The sequence below is a fragment of the Micromys minutus genome, assembly GCF_963924665.1.
Source record: "Micromys minutus genome assembly, chromosome: 29".
NCBI classification, from domain to species: domain Eukaryota; kingdom Metazoa; phylum Chordata; class Mammalia; order Rodentia; family Muridae; genus Micromys; species Micromys minutus.
The window spans coordinates 1139411-1160062 of record NC_137964.1 but is presented as its reverse complement, the minus strand read 5'-3'; the positions used below and the strand labels follow the sequence as shown (position 1 = coordinate 1160062).

At 45.9% G+C, this 20652-nt stretch overlaps 1 protein-coding gene across 1 annotated transcript in view; it reads right to left on the bottom strand.

Moving 5' to 3' along the window:
- SDK1 (sidekick cell adhesion molecule 1) overlaps nt 1-20652 on the bottom strand; it is a gene marked incomplete at both ends in the record, with an annotated part of 923105 nt that overhangs the window by 480885 nt on the left and 421568 nt on the right. The window lies entirely within an intron of this gene.

The following is a 20652-nucleotide window of genomic DNA, read 5'->3' as shown; positions in this document are numbered from 1 at the left end:
CTGGGGAGATTTCATCTCAGGAAAATAGAGGAAGTGTCTTAGTCAGGGTTTCTATTCCTGCACAAACATCACAACCAAGAAGCAGCTGGGGAGGAAAGGGTTTGTTCAGCTTACACTTCCACATTGCTGTTCATCACCAAAGGAAGTCAGGACTGGAACTCAAGCAGGTCAGGAAGCAGGAGCTGATGCAGAGGCCATGGAGGGATGTCACTTACTGGCTTGCTTCCCCTGGCTTGCTCAGCCTGCTTTCTTATAGCTCCCAGATCTACCAGCCCAGTGCTGGCACCACCCACCCTTAGAGCATTTCCTCAACTGAAGCTCCTTTCTCTGTGATAACTCCAGCTTCTGTCAAGTTGACACAAAACCAGCCAGTACAACAAGTATACTAACCTCTGGCCTGTACGTGTGTATGTGTGCACACATGTGCATGTGCAAAGTATACCTCTCCTACAACACACACAAGTGGAGGGTTGGAAACCGCCTGGCAGTGCAGCAACACATACTTTAGAACACAGAAAACCCTCTGTTGAGGCATTAGGGTAAAGGTCCTGGACACCAAGGTGAATGACCCTGCGCTTCATATCCTGGACCTACATGTAGGAGAGAACAGTCTCCTGTACTTTTCCTGTGCCTTTCCCCTGGTCCAGGAACACCCACACATATACAGGCACACAATGATTAATTAATGGTGTAAAGGACTAATTCAGGAAGTCGATTAACAGACGGAAACAATATAAAGGACATATCCTTGGGAACACAGGGAATCCAACTTCCAAAGCTGTCACACCCCATCATTAAATGTTCAGTTTTCAACAAGTCTGAATGATAGTTACAACAGTGTGGGAAACGTGCCCTGGACTGGGATGAACAGCAGTTAACAGACACAGTCTCTCGGGAAACTATTGGATTTCTTCAACGAAACCTTTAAATTAGCTATCACAAATATATTTTTCAAAGCCAAGAGAATCAATTCCTTAACGTTTCTGGGCAAGCCTGAGACCCATGCCTTCCCCAGTACCCAACGAATTTAAGAAGCAGCAAGGCAGATGCTGGACGCCCTGGGCCAAGTGGGCGCTCAGGGAAGCGAGGCAGCACCTGCCCCGCCCCGTCTCCCAAGCAGGATGCTCTGCAGAGGAGTCCGTTCTGCTCCGTGCAGACAGAACAGGTCTGCACATGTGTCTGCTGCGCTGGCTCTAATTATTTGTGTCTTCTACAAATCAATCATGCAGAAGAGCCCACAAGACAGTCTCCGCGGTTTAGAACAGCCAGCTGCATGTCCTTGGGAGGCTTCCTGATGGAAAGACCCTCAGCCAAAGCTTTGTATGTGGTTCAGGTGACACACGTGAAGACACCTGGTGATTAAGTTAAAGCATGCTTTAACGATGTTACAGGCCACAGTGGGGGATGCATCTAGTTCCCAGGGCACTGCTGATTTCCAGTTAATCCCCATGTAACTTGCTTAGACAAAGCACAAGCTTGAGATTCCCAGGATCTGTTGCTGGAAACCAAGTTTTCCCCCAGATTCACTGTAACTTCCCATCAGGATGAACTCATTTTCCACACAGGTAAGTTTCCACAGCAGGTAAGAAGGAAGGCCATCTAGAGTAGAGAGGAACAGCCCACTCAACTCAGTGGCCAGGGCTCTTGCAATGCAATTGTGAGGCTCAGAGTTCAGACAGCTTCCACACACATTGGGGCAGGATGGGCTTTGTAGCTCATAAGTTATCCCAGAGCTCTGGAAGTGGAGACAGGGGTCCAAGGCACAGGCTCGCTTGCTAGACTGGCTAAACAGGTTAGCTTTGCCCCTCACCTCAGTACACAAGTATCAAAAAACAAACAAAACCAAAATAAAACCAAAACCAAAAACCATCTTGATACCCTTTCCTTTATTATTTTGGTCAGAGTGTTTTAACAGCAACAGAAAAGAAATAAGAATCTCTCTCTCTCTCTCTCTCTCTCTCTCTCTCTCTCTCTCTCTCTCTTTCTCTCTCTCTCTCCCTCCCTCCCTCCCTCTTCCTCCTGCTCTCTCTCTTTCCTTCCTTCTAGACACTCTGGCCCATCTCTACACATGGAAGTGAAAGCTGTCTCTCCACGTTCTGCTGCAGCTGGGGGGTGAACAGGAGGGTTTGCATCCCCACAAATGCTGACTCACCTCCTCAAGGAGTGTGCTCCTAGACACTTTAGGGCTTCAGTTAAACAGACGAGGAAACTCAGTGCAAGGATTAATTAGTGCATGCCTCCTGGGCCTGTTGAGCAAGTCCCAAGGAGAAACCAGAAGAATGTGTTGTTAGGAAGGAAACAAAAGTGTAATTATTACCGCTGAACAAAGAGGAATGTGTGATCAGAAATAGTTAGGATTGTGTGAGTACCAATGGGGACTCTGCAAACACAAGCTGTAGCAAGTAGAAAGGGGCCTGAGGTCTGATGGAAACCCCTCATCTGCCCTTGGAGTGTTGGGGTGCTTCTTTTTAATCTCCAAATCTCAGGGCAGTGGTGCAGTGCAGGAAGCAGAGGCACACTCTAGTCATTCACACGTGTGGTAAACACCTTTGTGCTCTTGTGTTTGGGGCAGGTTGAAAGCCAGTGGATTTCCCTTGCTCTGTTGATAAAAACACAGATAGCTGGAGCAGACAGGCTTGCTTACATCACCACCCAATTCCGAACAGAGAAAGGCAGCTGGAGCCCTGAGCAGTCAGGACAGACAGACACTCCCTCTGTCACTGGCTCTCCATGGGGAGCCTTTCCCTCCTTTCCTTTCTGTGGGTCTGCATGCTTCTTTGGTTCTGTCTATAGGACTGTGCTGTGAGGATGCTGTCTGTGCCCCTGGCATTCTTATCATTGTCACACAGGTGAGCCGGCAGAACATCTAGAGACAGGGCCTCATTCCCTTAAAGCATCCATTCTAGATGTGGTGGATGTCAGCCACAAGACTAAACAGACAGGGCATGCTTGGCTCTGAAGGGACACCAAGAACGTGAAAGAATGGTGTAAGGATGGTCCTTCTGTCACTTAGAAGCTGTCAACCCCTGATGTGTCTCTAGGTAGCCAGAAGCTTCCACCCACATGGGCTCTGAGCTTGCTCATGTGATTTGGTTTCAGTCACAGACTTAACTTACAAAACATTACTACAGTTGCACCTTATTTTTTGGACAGTGCTGAGAAACAACGTCCATGGGACAGGGTTGCTGCAGAATGGCAGAGGGGACAGGTAAGAAAAAGGAAGGTCCAATCAAAGCCATCCCTGCACATCCAGCCTGGTTACACTGCCATCTTTGGCCAGTTGATACTCTCCCAACCCATAGATGTGTGACAAAACCCAAAACTAGTGTTTGGTGTCACCACAATGGGATGGTTTATTACAAAGAAGTAGGTAATTGATATATCATTCAATGTAGACAGAGAGGGTATGGACTGAGAAAGAACATGATTAAGTCCTTCTGAGACTCAGAATAGAAACTGATCAGTGGAAAAGGCACTTCACAAGCATGAAGACCTGAGTTCAGATCCCAAGACCCAGGCATAAGGTGGGTGCCGTGACCTGAACCTGTAACCCTGTACTGTGTTGATCCAGACAAGCAGATTTCAGGGGCTCACTGGACAGCCAGTTGGTTTGAAATGATAAACCCCATGTTCTGTGAAAGATCTTCTAGACAATAGGCAGGAGAACTACAAAAGAAGGCACCTGGCATTGATCTCTGATCTCTACACGTGCAGACATAGGTGGAGGCATGTACACATGTATGTAACACACACACATACACAGACACTGAGAGAGACACAGACACACACACTGAAAGAGACAGACAGATAGATATACACACTGACACAGACAGACACACACCGAGAGAGACACACAGACATACATACACACATATGCATACTGAGAGGGAGACAGACAGACATTATGCACACACTCTGAGAGACAGACACAAAACATACACAGAGAGAGAGAGAGAGAAAGAAAGAGAGAGAGAGACAGAGAGAGAGAGAGAGAAAGACACACACAGAGAGAGAAAGAGACAAAGAGAGAGAAAGACAGACAGAGAGAGAGAAAGACAGACAGACATACAGACAGACAAACAGAAAGACAGACAGACAGACACACCCAGAAGTGGGGGGTGTATCTTGAAATTCACCTGCAACCTTAAGCCAGATGTGGGATTTCAAAAAAGACGGATGGCAGAGCCAGGAGAAGGCCTCAGTGGGAGCCAGAGTTTGGAGGAACAGCTGCCAGAAGGCCCGGGCCATGGCCTCTCTCTCTGCTGTATTCTTCATTCCATCTGAGGCTCTTCCAGTTGGCTGCCTCTTCGTCTGTTTGCTCTAGGGAGTTTCCTGGAAGGAATGAGGCCCTTCATTCTGCCTGTAAGGAATACGGAGCTAAGACCTGGATGCGGAGCCATCTCTGGCTCACTTCCCAGAGCAAAAGGCCATTTGTCACCTCTCCCTCCAGGTCCCACTGCCAGGATACTTAATCTTCTGCTGGGCTTTCCTGTGGCATGGGCCGCTCTCTTCTGAGAGCCTTGTCTTGTACATCTCTATCTCTCTCCCCAAGCTCCATCCTGTCATCCCTCAGTCTGCTTACAGATGTTACCACAGATTCAGAGACTTGGCAACAGCCTTCTCTGTTCATGGCCTTACTCCAGGACTCCTGCCCACTGAGGAACGGAGAAAGCAGCTCCACACTTTGACTGTTTGAGCTACACATGACTGAGCCGACGCCCCATGGTAGAACTCCATTAGTCTGGCCATCACAGAGGGTGAGTCCAGAAAGTTCTCCCACCCCTTAGACAGAGACCTTTTGTCTAGTGGGTGTTTCCAGTGCTGTCTGTCTTAGGATTGCATTGCTGTGGTAAAGTAACATCCAATCAAGGCAGTTTCTAGAAAAATAAGAAGGTAAGAATCCACCACAGCAGGTAGATGCGCTGGCGGGAACAGCTGAGAGGCTCTAGTTTCAAACTATAAACAGGAAGCAGCGAGATCACTCGGAAAGGCTTGTGGCTTTTAAAGCCTCAAGGCCTGTCCCAGTGACATACTTCCTTTAGCCAAACTTCCCAAGCCTTCCCCCAAAATGCCTGTTCAGATGCCCGAGATACTAAGGGTCACCTCACTGAAACCACCAGTATCTGTCTCAAAGGGTTCCCTTAACAATACCTCCTCAGCCTGTGGAGTCCTCCTCTAGGAAGGCTAAGATTTCCTTCTAGTCTGTCAAACTACATGCAGATAACCGGCCACACAAGCACATAAGCATGTATTATAGCTATTCAGATGGCCTGATCAATAAGACAGAGACTCTTTTAAATGCATGGCTGAACGTGCAGACACAGTGTGCTCTGTGTGTATGTTTTTTGTGTACATGCATACATGTTGCATGTGCTATGTATGTGAGTGTGAGTGTACATGTGTACATGTGTACTGCTCCACTGTGCATGCTTTCGGTTGCTGTATATAGGCTCAGTGATGAAGTGGGGACTCCTTGAATGTTCTGGTCTTCACACTGAAACAGGTGGTCCAAAAACTGTCCCACAAACCAGATGCAATTGTAGGCCAGCCAGGGGCCACAGCCCTTCCTAGGGCTGTCTGATAGATACACAGCATGTCTTGGGGTTGGGAGGAAGACACCCCAGTCACAACTGTGCTGCTTTTCACTCTCTGGCCAGATGACTCTGTGTGGTGGTGGGGTTAACGGCATTCCCAGCTTCAATTCCCAAGATGCCAGTCACAGCAGCACATACAACCGGAAGTGTGTGGCCACAGGAGAAAGTTGTTGAAATGGAATCCTTTCTCTAACTCTGAAAACAGCCCAATACTGCATCCCACACAGCTCTACCGAGTAGCTTCTCTTAGGATCTGTATCCATCTGGGTTCACAGATGAGTTCCTGCTTACATAGAGAAGCCAATTTTGTTCTGAAGGGTAGAACCACAGAGTAATTGTATGTGTATCTGACTGTGTATGCAGGTACATGTATGTGAGTCACAAACACGTGTAGGTCTGAGGTCAACCTTGGCTGGTTTTTCTCTCCCTGCAGTCTTTGTTGTTGTTTTGGTTTGGTGTTCTTTTTGTTTTGTTTTGTTTTTATTTTTTCAAACAGGCTCTCTCACTGGTCTGGAGCTTGCAAAGTATGTTAGGCTGGCTGGCCAGCCAGGAAGCCCTATGCATTCACCTGTCCACATTTCATCAGGTCTAGGATTTATACTGTGCACAGCCACCGCTGGCTTTTCACATGGATGCTGGGATTGAAGTCAGACCCTTATGCTTGGAAGGCAAGCACTTCCCCAACAGAGCCATCTGCTCTGCCCACAGTAACTGATCTCTTGAGATAAAAATCATCAGATGGTAGTGGGGGCAGCAGCACATGCTTTTAATTCCAGCACTCAAGAGGCAGAGGCTGGGGGAATCTCTGAATTCAAGGCCAGCCTGGTCTACAGAGCAAGTTCCAAGACAGCCAGGGCTACACAGAGAAACCCTGTCTCAAAAAATCTATAAAAGATAAAGGTCACTTACTTTCATTGACTTTTACATCCAAACTTTTATTCACACTCCCCAAATCCAAATGCTCTATAACGAGAATACACAGCACCCCTTTAAGAATGGAGCTGCTGCCACCATCCCATGCCTCGGAACCCAGTGTCAAAGGAGAGAGCCAGTCACTCAATAGTCCTATATCCTCTCTTAATTACCTCCCTCACTTGACCCACTCCTTCTATCTAAAACAACAACAATTGAGACTCTGTCTCAAGTATCCCAGGAGTATCTCAAACTCCTTGTGCAACCCAGGATAACCCTGAACTCTTGATCCTCCTGCCTCTATCTCCTGATTTCCTGGGTTACAGGTGTGCACTAACACACGGGGTTTATGCTGTGCCAGAGATGAAACCCAGAACTTCAGGTATGCTAGGCAAGCGTGCTATAGACCAAGCCAGAGCCCAGCCTGCTTTCTTAATTTTTAAAGACTAATTTTTCTGCAGAATGTTTTTGGCGAAGCAAATTCATTCATGAATATGATCATTGCCCAGGAAGGTCGTGGTGATTGCATTTTCCGCAGCATTTCCTCCACAAGCCGAAGGATATATGCTGCTGGTTTTGTATCTAATGCCAACTTTGGACCTCCTTTTGGCTGGAACTAAGGATGAAGAATCTCCAGTTCTCTCTGCCACAGGCAAACTCACGGGCATGCACAACTAATGATAATTCGGTGTGACGTGGCTCAAGAAAGAAGAACACGGGAGCTCATCTCTGTGATGAGGCTTGAAAGGAACAGGGAACAGAGAAGACGTGTGCTCTGATTTAAAGGTAATTGAGGGGAAAATTTCTCCAGATACAACAGAAGTAAACATCACAGGTCAAGAATAATTAAAAGCTCAGAGTGCTGGGAGAGGGATTCTGGGAGAGCAGCATTTATGGCACACAGAGCCCTGTGCTAAGTGTCCTGCTGACTAGTCAAAGTAGGCTGAAGCCCTAGCAATGTGACAGGTCTTGAAGAGTTTGCTGGATTGTCTAGAACAGCCCCTGGGGGGGTCACTGGTGTACACTGTCTGCTGTCCCTCTAGTCCTGGTCCACAGAGACATTCTGAGATAGTGTCTGAGGTGTCCCCAGGCATAAAAGAACAGGCTATAATTGTGATTATGACAAATTCTACCGGGTCACTCAGCTAAGAGCTGCCAATTGTTTCCAGTTTCCTTCCTAACACAGAAGGTGCTTGCTGAGCGAGAACTCTATCTGTTCCTGTACGTGTGTATAGGCATCCAAGTGAAGGACAAGCATTCACTTCTATGTGGGAGCTGTCTACCTTGCTCTTTTGAAACAGTCTCTCCTTAGCCTGGAACTCATCAAAGAGGCTGCTCAGCAAGCCCAGGGAATCGCCTCCCTATTGTTGGGATCACAAGATCAATCTGCTATGCCTGGCTTTTGTTTACATGGGTTCTGGGACGGAACTCAGGCTTTCATATTTGCCTTGTATCCTAGCTTCTCTTTTGTAGCTGTGATTTTTAAAAACATCATGACAAAAAGGATTTTTTTAAAGCTCACAGTTCAAGGTCATAGTCCACAATGGTAGGAAGTCAAGACAGATGGAATTCATAACAGTTATCATATCACATCAATGATCAAGGGCAGAAGGAAACAAATACACACAACACTTGCTTCTTTGTGCTTAGCCTGATTTCTCTACTCTTAGTTCAGAGCCCCCTTTCTAGAGAATGGTGCCACCCACAGTGAGCTACGGTGGGAAAACCCACATCAATTAACTTAATTAAGACAGTCCCTCACAGACTTTCCCCCAGACTAACACAATTTGGACAATCCTTAATTGAGATTCTCATCCCAGATGATTCTATGCTGTGTCAAGTTGCACACCACAGTTTTAAAGTTCACACTGTGACCTAACACTCCCTTGAGTGACTAGAAATATTTCTAGAGGAGATATCTAAAAGGAGGTGAGTCCTGAGCTAGCCCTTGCAGGATAATGCCAAAATGAGTGGAAACAGTGATGAGATATGACAACCACCATTCAGTGACATCATGCTGACGGCCACCCCTTTTCTCTGGTACAATAGGAGTGCCCTTTTGTCATGTGATCTTCTCCCACAAGCGGAGCATCAAGTAGCTCTACAAAACATCCAGCCAACTTCCCTCAGAACTCTCATGTTTATAAAAAGACAAGTCTGGGAAACTGCCATAGACTGAAGGAGCCTAAGGAGACATGGCAGCTAAATATTATATAGCTAAATATTATATATTAGAGATGGGTAGAATTCCAGAGCGGGAGATGACTGAATAGAGGGCAGGTTTTAATTAGCACATTTTATTCTTGGCGAACCGATGTGTATGTGGTCAGGTAAATGTGTGCCTGTGTACATGCTTGTGGAGGTTGGGGGAGCTGTGCTGGGTGCCCTTTTCTCTCACCCTCTGCCTTATTCTCTCGACCGAAGGTCTTCCCCAGCGATTCCTCAGCATCCTCTCGACACTGCTGTCCTTAGCAGGGCAATTTTGTACCAGGATTCGAACTCAGCCTCGTGTCTGTGCAGCAAAGCGCTCTTACCGGCGGACTCACCTCCTCAACTCTTTGAAAAGTCACTTTTAGTTACTGTCTTTGGTATAAAGAGAAGGAGGCAGGGCAGGACCAGGCTCATAGAGGTGTGGGAGGTAACAAAGAAGGCTTTGCTGAGTGGAAAATGATAGTAAAGCTAATAGTGAATCCAGTCTCCCTCTTTCTAGAATGCAGAGATGGGACAAAACTGCTTCCTACTTAGAGACTCTGATTACACATTAGATTAGCAGACACGAACAAACAGAACTCTGATTAAATCAATATGGCAAAACTCAAAGTAACTTGCTTCTCTATCTACTGCATAAACAAGGGGCAAGTCTTTCCCCAGCACCTACTTATGATGCAAGGGGAAAGTTTAAGAATCAATTCCTCCGCTCCGGGCAAACCGCGCTGTCTCCCTAACAGCATGTGGCTTTCTTATAGTGCAGGCATGTCATGACTGCAGAGGCTGAGGCACACAAGAGAGCGTCAGTCAAAGAGACCTACCTCATTCATGGTCAATTTATCAGGGAGACAGGCAATTACGGTTTGATTAGCGTGTAATAAATGGTGTTTCTTTCCAATAGATCAAGTAAAGTAGTTGAGCAAAAACTGTTTGGTGAGATTTACTCCCCTCCTGACTACCAAGTGGGAAGGTGGATAGTGCGGAGGGGCTGGGTAGACACAATGAGCCGGTGGAGCGCACACCTCTGTATGAAGGCCCGTGGGCACTGCTGAAGACGGCAGAGGTTTTGTCTAGCTCCTGGTTATTCATGAGAACCCCCAGAATGCTTCTTAAAGTCACAGTTTAAGGCTTTTGAGGCATAAAAGCCGAGTTGGTTGTTTTTTCCTTCTGTTATTTTTGATTCATACCCCTGGAAATGGTTCAGCAAGAGTAAAATCAGAAACAATTGCCTTAAAATGGATTAAACTAAGTGAATATAAGAATGTTGGAGAATTTGGACAAAATGCAAAGAATTGATTTATTCCCTTAAAGGAAAAGGTCAAATGAACTGGGTAAGCCTCAAAAGTCTACTGTAAGTCTCCCAGAAACATCTAGAAGGCTAGTAAGGCACTCGGCTGATAAGAGTGTATCATGCTTTTGCAGAGGACTTGAGTTTGGATCTCAGTCTCTTCCAGTGACTCTCTTTAATAATCCATACCAGTTCCAGAGGATTCAGCTGGCTTCTGTGGGCACTTGAACTCACTTAGACACCCCCATAACTGCACATAATTAAAAGAAATACCTAGATATGGAGAGGTGAACACCTTATGAGCAATGACACTGAACACATCTGTGTGCTGTCTTACCTAGGGTTTTACTGTTGTGAACATATACCATGACCAAGATGACTCTCATAAAAACTGCATTTAGGGGGCTGGAGAGATGGTTCAGTGGTTAAGAGCTCTGACTGCTCTTCTAGAGGTCCTGAGTTCAAATCCTAGCAACTTCATGGTGGCTCACAACCATCTGTAATGAAATCTGATGCCCTCTTCTGGTGTGTTTGAAGACAACTAGAGTGTATATACATAATAAATAAACCTCTTTAAAAAAAAAAAAAAACAAAACTGCATTTAATGAGGCTGCCTTACAGGTTCAGAGGTTCAGTCCATTATCATCAAGGGAGAAGCTTGGCAGAAACCAGGTAGGCATGGCACAGGAGCTGCTGAGATTTCTACATCTTGTTCCAAAGGCACACAGGAGAAGATTGGCTTCCAGGCAGCTAAGATGAAGTTCTTAAAGCCCATGCCCACAGTGGCACACCTACTCTAACAAGGCCATACCTCCTAATAGTGCAACTCCATGGGCCCAGCATATTCCAACCACCACACATGTAAACACATAAACAGGTGCATGCACACATGTATACACAAGCATGCATGTGCACACACACAAAGTCAAACACAATTGTTACTATGTCTGCTCTATTGTTTATAGGTTTTGTGCATGCAGAAGTGCTGGTCTTTATTTTTCATGCTGCTCTATTGATGAACTGTAGTGAGCCCACCTCCAAGTAACACCATTAATGACGAGAGACGGTCACTGCCCATCTAGTGGCTACTGTGTCTTCCATGGACTCCAGTGAAGAGGAACTGAGTTCTGGCACTAGCTGGAAACATTCTAAAATTCCCAGATCCTTTACAGTGGAGATTCCTGCATTGCTCTTTTCCTGGAGGTGTGGCGCTCCGAAGCAAACACAAGGAGGCCCTACTTCAAATGTACTTAGTGAACAAACCATTTATTTTCCTCTATAAAGAATTCTCTCTGGCCCCAAGGCAGCAGCTCCTGAACACGAGCTTATTTCTCTCCAACCAGTCATTATTTTGTGATGTAAGCATGTTTTAGCCCAGAATCAATTGCCTGTTCAATACAATTGGATTCTGGCTGTAGTCATTTGAGAAACTTTATTACAATAGTCTGTGGTTTCAAAGCAGATGTCACTCACAACCAAGCCAGATGACTATTTAACAAGGACCACACCCCAAACCTTCATGATCTTGCCTCTACAAATTGTTGGCAACAAGACAACTCTCTTGTTGGCAGAGGCAGCATTTTTGGATTCTGGAAACTATTAAATTATACTGTGAATGGCACTCTTAAACATAACGCCATCTTTTTAAATTAAAGGTAACTCACCGAGTCCAATAATTGCCATTCATGTATGCATGAGTGTGGGTGCATCCACTGGAGTATGCTCAACCTAGCAGAGACCAGACTCCTGAAGAAAATGGACATTTCCTTCCGTAGTAGCCAACAACTCTCAATAGCCTCTTTGCGAAGGGTGGGGGAGGCTCACGTGAGCCCCTCCCATGCCCACACTGGGATGCTGATTGGCCCAGTCTCCTGCAGATTCTATATGGCAGCCACAGTTGCTATGAGTTCAGCTGTCCTGCCATGTCCAGAACAGACTGTTTCACCCCAGTCCTCCCCTGACCTCTGGTTCATACAGTCTTTCAATTCCCTCTTCCGAGATATTCCCTGGGCCTTGAGGGCAGAGGTGTGATAACTCAGTACTCTAGAGACAATCATTAGAGTTTCTTCTAATATATAAAATTTGCCCACATGTAAGTAATCTAGTTTCAAAGACCAGAGAGCGGTTTAATGCGCACCCTACCCAAACCTTCAACCTTCAGCATGGTACCCTTGAAGCCACTCCTCCCTGCTCAGGGTTCAGCTCTAGGTGGGAGTACCTGAAGTGACCAAAAAGACACTCTTCTCTGGCTCCAGTGCCTTCTCTTCTCTGACAGGAACAGGGCAGACTGTCCACCAGCTTTCAGAAGCCCTGATAAGTTATCTTTATGAACTGAACTTGATTAAGACAAATTAACTCTTCTGTCACTTGAGATGGACTCAGAGACTCAGATCTCTTAGAACTGCCCTGATTCTACAGACAGCATGTGGCTAATGCAGCTTAAGAAAGTCTCCTCGACAGCTCAGCCAGTGACGTGCCTGCTGCACAAACACAAGGATCTGAATCCAATCAACAGAACACGTAGAAAAAGAAGAGCCAAACACTGAGGCGTGGCTGTCATCCCACTGCAGAGGTGAAGGCAAGACTGACCTGGCCCTCACTGGCCATTTGGTCAAGTCAGTGAGCTGTAGGCACCATGAGAGGCCTTGTCTCAAAAGCTGAGGTGGGGAGTGACATAAGAAATGCCCTGACAGCAACCTCTGACCTCCACTCTGACCTCCACATACATGTATACACACACACACACACACACACACACACACACACACACACAGACACACACACACGAAAATTTCCTTGTTTCCTTGGCAGCCAGCCTAGCTGTCCACAGTTTTGTTTCTAAAACCACACTTACCCTGGGAGGAGGCTGTCTACTAAGGATGGTATGTCTAACTCCTACCTGAAGGCAGGTATGGCTAAGGGACAAGTTCCTTATGTCTTACTTGTAGTGATGTCTGGTGGGTCCTGTCTGGGCTTTGGAGAAGAAGGTATGTCCCACAGAGGCCAGATACAGGAAGCTGAGGGATGGGGAAGACCAGGAGGAAGGAACCTTGATCCCATCAGCATCACCTCATGGAAGAAAGCAACATAGGAGCAAAGTGCGGGCTTTCCTGTGACCAGAAACTATATTTGTGACTTTTTTCCAGGCCTGAAACGGTTCCTGCCTACCTCATAGCTCTGAGTTAAGCCCCTTTGAAGACACACTGCCTTCATAAATGGACCCCTTACCCCACCTGTCCCCGAAAGCACATAAATTCCACTCACACATAAAATGCTGATAATACAATAGGAAAGCCACTGATACCATGTCTTACTTTATTATCTCCTTACATTTCTTACCATTTCACTGAAAGGGAGAACATGTTTGAAATCCTGATTTTACAATGAGGTCACATGGCCACCGTCAGGTCAAACAGATGGTTTTGCTCGATGATTTTTGTAATTTTGCTACTATGTGTGAAGAAAGCAGAGATGGTCTCTGTTTGTCACGGCACTGGCACATCACAGAGCCCTTATATCAGCAAAGGCCTTATTTTCAAAGGCTTGTATTTAAGATATAAAAGTGTTCTATTATTATTACCAGGGAGGTGCTGTCTGAGTTTTATGATAATCTTGTAGATTTATGTCTATACCTTGGTACATAAACAAGTTTCTTATTTTGGCCTAACTTATTTACTGTCTCATTCTGAACTCCTGACTTATGATCCAACGGGGACAATGCTACATCTGTGCACAGACGCTTTTTATTTTAAAACACTCCTGAGAGCGGTCTGAGAATAGAATTATAAAGTCTCAACTCCCCTCCTACCACAGATAATGCTGCCTGGCAGTGGGAAAGTTACTTAACGTTATTGTTTCTGTTTCCCAAGTGTGAAATTGAATATTACTTGTTACTTCATTTCTTCTTCCAAGGAGTAATGGGGAGTTTCAAATCTGAAGCAGAATTTCAAGGTGAAAGGGGTTTACAAATACTTAATGCTAGAGCGGCCTCTCATCTCCACCTGGGGAAAAGCATGGGGAGGAGAGGGCTGGGAGTTAAGTATGAAACCATGTTAGACAGAAATCCACCCAGCTCTAGCCTGGGGGGTGGACCTAAAGGTAAAAATAAAGATATGAATGAAGGCAAAGCTATGGCAGAGTGAGGTCAAGGGCAGCCTCTGCACATTTGTGAGACCCTACCTTAAACTAAGTTTAAAAAGAGGCTCAGGATGAGGCTCAGAAGTAAAGCACTTGCCTAAAATCTGCCACTGAGGAACTCTGGCTTAGTGGTTCCCCCAGTGAAGGGATGGCTGCCCTCAGCAATGAAGTACTTTCTTAGAACTCTCCTGTGAGAGATTGGATCACTATTCAATGGTATAATGTCTGCCTAGAGTCCTCCAGTGAGGGGTTGGGGTGTGGCTCAGTGGTAGAGCCCCTGCCTAGAATCCCCCAGTGAGGGGCTGGGGTGTGGCTCAGTGGTAGAGCCTCTGCCTAGAATCCCCCAGTGAGGGGCTGGGGTGTGGCTCAGTTGTAGAACATTTAATAAAATAAACACTTTAGTTTCACCTCCTTTCACAAAGGCAATCACAAGGTGGAGACTTGAGTTTATCCAGCATATTGCCTGGGGCCCAGAGGGCAATGCTTTATACACAGAAGGCCCCCAGGGCATACTATAAAATGTAAACAATGCACCTCCAGGCACTTCTAGTTCTAAAGTAGCACAAACAAGGATGAGGAAGGATTAATAGACTGCTGTGGGCAGGATTAAAATTCCTACAACCCTCTCTATCCTGGAGGCTCCCCAGGTGGAAGGGCCTGAGGCAGAAAGTAGCCTGACTTCTTCTCACTCAACTTTTCCTTCACAGAGTATAAGGCAGAAGAACATCCCTATGTGGAAATCATTTTAGCAAGAACTGCTGCTTGTAACCCAGAACCTTGGGATCCTTGACACACGAGGGAGTTATAGAGCTGCAGACCCTGGGTCCTAGCAGAGTGGGACCCAACACTGCCCCAGCTCCCTTCTCTGAGGCTCTGTATCTTTTTACCCCCACCTTCTCGTCGTTACTGATAGACCACCATTACCCCGTTCTCAGGAGCATACTCGCTCTTTCCCCATTCTACTGGGGAAACACCAGATGCTCAGGGCAGATCCCTGGCTATAGTACCAAGGAGGATCAGCATCACCAAGGTCACCTGGAGTCTTCCTGTGTCACTATGAAAGCCTCTTTCCCAAACTCAGAAGCTGACTTCCTGACGGCCTTATAATGATGTTTACAGATTGCTTTTAATGTCCTAAAAGTACCCATTTACTTTGAAATAACTATTAATTTATAAGAATTTCCAGACAGTGTGCATGAAAAACCTCAGTTGCTCTGAGAGTATATCTTTCACAGTGCCCACAAATTATCAGGATATCAGGGGCGTCCACAGAGCTCTTTGTGTTTGTCAGTATTGTGTGTGCTTACTTACACACGTGTTTACATAGATGCATTTCCCTGGGGTTCTTCCACAGAGCCCTCTGTGGAACAGTGTTAGAATAGGGGTCTGTACCTTTAGATCAGACCGTGTTCCCGCGGCTCTCTCTGGGACAGAGAGGTAAGAAGTAGTTGGGGCTGTGACTTGACAGCTCTCCATTTAAGGTATCAGACTCCTTCCTGCTCTTTGTCACACACTCTCTGCTGGAAAATCACAGATGGGAATCTTCCCACCTCTCCTGAAAGGTTATACAAAGCCAGGTCTTGCCTTTGTTCTGTGGATTGATCCCAGAACTTTCCAGAGAGGAGCTGGAGATAGTGTTGTCCTCCCACCATTATCTCTCATGGTGGTGTATTCTCCCCCTTCCCCTCTCCTCCCCTCTCCTCTCTCCCCCCATCCTCACTGTTAATGAAGCTCTTCCCCAGGCTTTAAGGAGAAGCCTGTCCTTGCCTCTGAGGTCCTACCCTGTTGTCACTCTCCATGTACTGTACTGTCTGGGCCTAATGCTCCTGCTCCTACCCCACGACCCTATGATGGCAGCGAGGCCCTAGCGATACCCCCCATCAAAGAGAACTGTGTTCATTTCCTTTCTACTGACCCCTGGACTTCTTACCCAACAGCTCCCATCTATCACATGGAGGCCAGCACCTCAAATCTCCTCTAGCTGCCCAATACCAGAATTATAATAAGCACCTGCTTTACATATGAGTTCACACGTGTACACAGCAAGCACTGTGCCAACTGAACCATCCCCAAAGCCCCCCCTTTGTACAAAATTTTAGTTATAAGGTTTGCCTTTAAATTGTCTTTTCTGGAACATACTTTAGTATCCTCGAGCTTAAAAAAAAACCATCATAGGCAATCTGAACTTCTTTCTAAAATTGAAAGTATCATTTTACATTACATGTAAACCTGCCATATTCATGTTTAATACTTTAACATGTAGAAGCTAAGTCAAAAACACGCTCCTCTTTATTTAGGAAGTTTCTTGGATATCTAAGAAACGTCCTCAACAATTCCTTTGCATCTTTGATGGGTGTTGTTCTGAGGGTCTACGGTATAAACTGGATCTCAAATGTCCCCAGACAGTGCCATCTATTAAAAAACTGGCACATCTGTTGGTACCCACCTGTTTGTTCTACCGGGGCCTGTGGAGGCTTTTTAGACTCGGGAGTACCCGAGTACTTTAATGAGGCACTTTAGTCTCTCTTTGCTTCCTGGAGGTGACAGATTTGTCCCATGCAGTTCCCTCTTAATATACCACCTGAGTCTGTATCAAGAGGGACAGTGGGATGAGCCCCTCAAACCTGTGAGCCTAAAAGGAACCTTCCAGGTCCTCAATGCTGATCACTAGTCTGTTTTCTCCACTTCATTCCCTGACCTGACCACACCCATTCCACACTGTAACTCCAGCTGCAGACGGCCTCCTTCCGTTCACTGTCCCCTTGCAACAGCTTTAAAGGTGTCTGTAGCCCTTGCGGGACCATGGAACCTTCAGAATGAGACCATCTACAGAAGGCCCACAGAGACTCCGGTCGAAATTACATTTCAATTTGGGGAGACCTGACATCTTTCCTCTGTTGTATTTTCTCATCCACAGACAAAGTGAGGGTCTCTGGACTTTTAGGACTCCTCTGATTTCTCTCAGCCACTGGCTGGCATTCTGTGATGGTTGGTATGGTGAGTCCGTGTGTTGTTAGCTCTGTAACTCAGTTCTATTTTCTTTGGAGCAGCTGTACTTGGCTTGGCGTTTTTAATTCGGTTCTCATATTTACTGTTATTATGTACAAACAGTTGATTTTGGGGTGAATTTTGTATTCTGAATTCTTGCTGAAAATGCTGTCTTGCACAGGACTTTTGTAGATGACTCTGGGTGGGTGAGTAGGCGCCACTGTCTACTGCAGTTGGGAAAGTGTTTTACATCCCATTGATTCTGCATGTCTTTTACTTTTAAACATTATTTGATGATGGTGATGGTGGGCATGGGGGTTTGTGGGTATATATGTCTGACTGTACCTGTATATGTCTGTGTGGGTATGTCTGCATGTGTGTGTCTGTATCTCTGTGTGTGTATTCTCTGTATGTGTGTATGTCTTTGTGTATGTCTGTGTGGGTATGTCTGCATGTGTGTGTCTGTATCTCTCTGTGTGTATTATCTCTGTGTGTGTGTGTGTGTATGTCTGTGTGGGTATGCTTGTGGGTGTATGTCTGCATGTGTGTGCCTGTATCTCTCTGTGTGTATTATCTCTGTGTGTGTATGTGTGTATGTCTCTGTGTATGTATGTGTGTGTATATGTCTCTGTGTGTATGTGCATGTATATCTCTGTGTGTATGTCTCTCTGTGTATGTATGTTTCTGTGTGTATATATTTCTCTCTGTGTATGTCTGTGTGCATGTCTGTGTGTGTGTATGTCTCTCTGTGTGTGTCTGTATGTCTGTGTTCATGTCTGTGTGTGTGTATGTCTCTCTGTGTGTCTGTATGTGTGTATGTCTGTGTGTGTGTATGTTTCTGTGTGTATATATTTCTCTGTGTGTATGTGTGTATGTCTGTGTTCATGTCTGTGTGTGTGTATGTCTCTCTGTGTGTGTCTGTATGTCTGTGTGTATGTCTCTGTGTGAACGTCTGTGTGTGCAGGCTCATATGCCACAGTGCATGCGTGGAGGTCAGTTCTCTCCTGCCTTCCTGTGGGTTTCTGGGAGCACACTTAGGTGTGCACAGCCAGTGCCCTCGGCTGCTGAACCATCTCACTGCCCCACCATCCTTTCTTTGGGTTGTGGCATCTTTTACAGCTCTATTCCAGGCTAACATGGGGAAGTAGACATATTCTCCTCATTCCGGGCCTTACAGGAAAGCACCACGGCGTGCTGTCATTTGTACATTTCCCTGTGGAGTTGGGGGCATTATTTCTTGTAACTAGGTTCCTGGTATTTCCATTTGTCATCAAGAATGGGCACCGCAGATTGTATCATGAGATTCTTCTCTCTAGTTCACTGGCACAATGGATTGCATGGATTTTTTTCAAATGCTGAGCCAACCTTGCACACCTGGAATAAAGGCCGAGTGTCTTGGTGTGTACGGGTCTCTGCACTTGGATGGGTGCGGGGCCAGCGCTGCACTTAGCTGTGAGCCTGCGTTTATGCTCCGTGTCAGCGTCTGCCATCTGTGTGCTTTCTTCCACACTGCACCCAGTTCCATGATCTGGAAAGAGCTTCGGACCATCTCCCAAGACTGTACAAAACCGTAGCTTCTTTGCATGTTTGGTAGGTGATGTCACCAGTGAGGTGGCCTGGGCTAGAATACTGAGACTCGATGCCTTAACTATGGATTAAATTTATTTAATGTATAGCAGGTAATTCAACTTATCTAATTCATAATTTTGAATTCTAACATCTAGTAGTTCTTAAGACTTTAGCTAATATATGCTGTCACACAGACGAGCAGAAGTTACTTGCAGTACATAGCATTATAGTTTCTGCTCAGTATTGCCTTAGCTGTGTGGTGCAAATATTGCTATTTGCATTTTCATTTAGATATATATTTCTTTTCTCTTATTTATTGGTTTATTGTATGTGTGTGTGTGGGGGGGTGTAGGTGCAGGTGCACATGGGGTCAGAGGTCAACCTTGGCTGTCAATCATCTGGAGCTGTCAAACTTATTTTTTGAGATAGGGTCTCTCTCCGGCTTCCAACTTGCTGATTCAGCTAGTTGGGTCAGGAGCCCCAGGGACCCTCTGGCCTGACTCCCCAGTGCTAAGATTGCAGGCACGTCCGACCATGCTTGGCTTTTTATGTGGGTACTGGGAAAGTAAACTGCTAATTGGAGCACATGCTGCTGTGGCCAACACTCAGCACCGGACCATCCCAGCCCCAGGTACATCTGCTTCTTTGCTTCAAGATCTTTCCTTTGATCAGTGGATGACTAAGATGTTATTGGACATCGATATGTTTATGGACCTTTCCTAACATGTCATTAATTTGTTTGGGTCTATTACACTGAGCAGACTCTGTGTGACATCAATTCATTTAATTTTTTGGTGGCAAATGGAGGGTGTATATGATTACATATCATTGTACATTTGTATTAAACTTTCAAAATTTTGCACTAAAAACAAAATAAAAAATTAGTTGGCATCTTATGTCTCAGGAGATGGGTCTTTGTGAGAAGAAGATTTCATGGATTACTTAAGAAAATGTGGCCAGGTGTGGGTGACACACCTTTAATCCCCAGCACTCGGGAAGCAGAGGCAGGTGGATCTCTGGGTTTGAAGCCAGCCTGGTCTACAAAGCAAGTTCCAGGATAACCAAGGCAATACAGAGAAACCCTGTCTCATACAAACAAATAATACATAAAAAAAATGTGTATTCTCTGGGTTGGAGGGATGGTTCAGTGGGCAGGCACTTGCTACATAAGTGTGAAGACCTGAGTTCAGATCTCCAGACTTCACATAAACCTGGACTTGGTAATGTGCATGTGTGCAATACAACCATAGGTAATGTGCATGTGTGCAATACAACCATACCACTGTGTAATTCCTACCCCTCCCTGTGCCTGTTTATGCTTAGAAGCATTGGCATAACCTTTCATCCTTTTACTTCCGACCTTTACAAATACTGTTTGTACTTCCATAGTGGGGTGTGTGTATGTGCCCTCACGTCAGGTCATCATGTTTGCTCCTGTATGTTCATGAGTGCCTAAGTGTGTGCTTGTGTGTGCAGGCCAAAGGTTGACACTGGTGTCTTCCTCAGTCATTCTCTACCTTATTTTTGAGACAGACTCTTGCACTGAACCTGGAACTCTGATTCAAATAGACTGGCTGGCCAGTGAGCCCCCAGATCTTTGTATCTTCCCCCGACTCCCAGCTCTGGGTTATAGGTAGGTGCAGTCGATTGGCTTTTACACGGGTGCTGGGGATTAACCTCATGTCCTATGTCTCTGTGGCAAGGCCCTCAGTTTTTGTTTGCTTGCCTGTTTTTGAGAGGTCCTTGTACAGCCAAGAATGGCCCTTCAATTACTGTGGTAGGAGTGGGGATGACCTTGAGCTTCCTGAGTGCGGAATCACAGGTGTCAACGCGCAGATCTGGGGATGGAACCCAGGGCGTCCTGATTGCTATAGCCCCTCCTCCACCCAGGTAGATTATTCAGATCCTCTGGGCTAGGCTGTTTTTTTCTGTGACGTCCATGGGAGGCAGTTTACT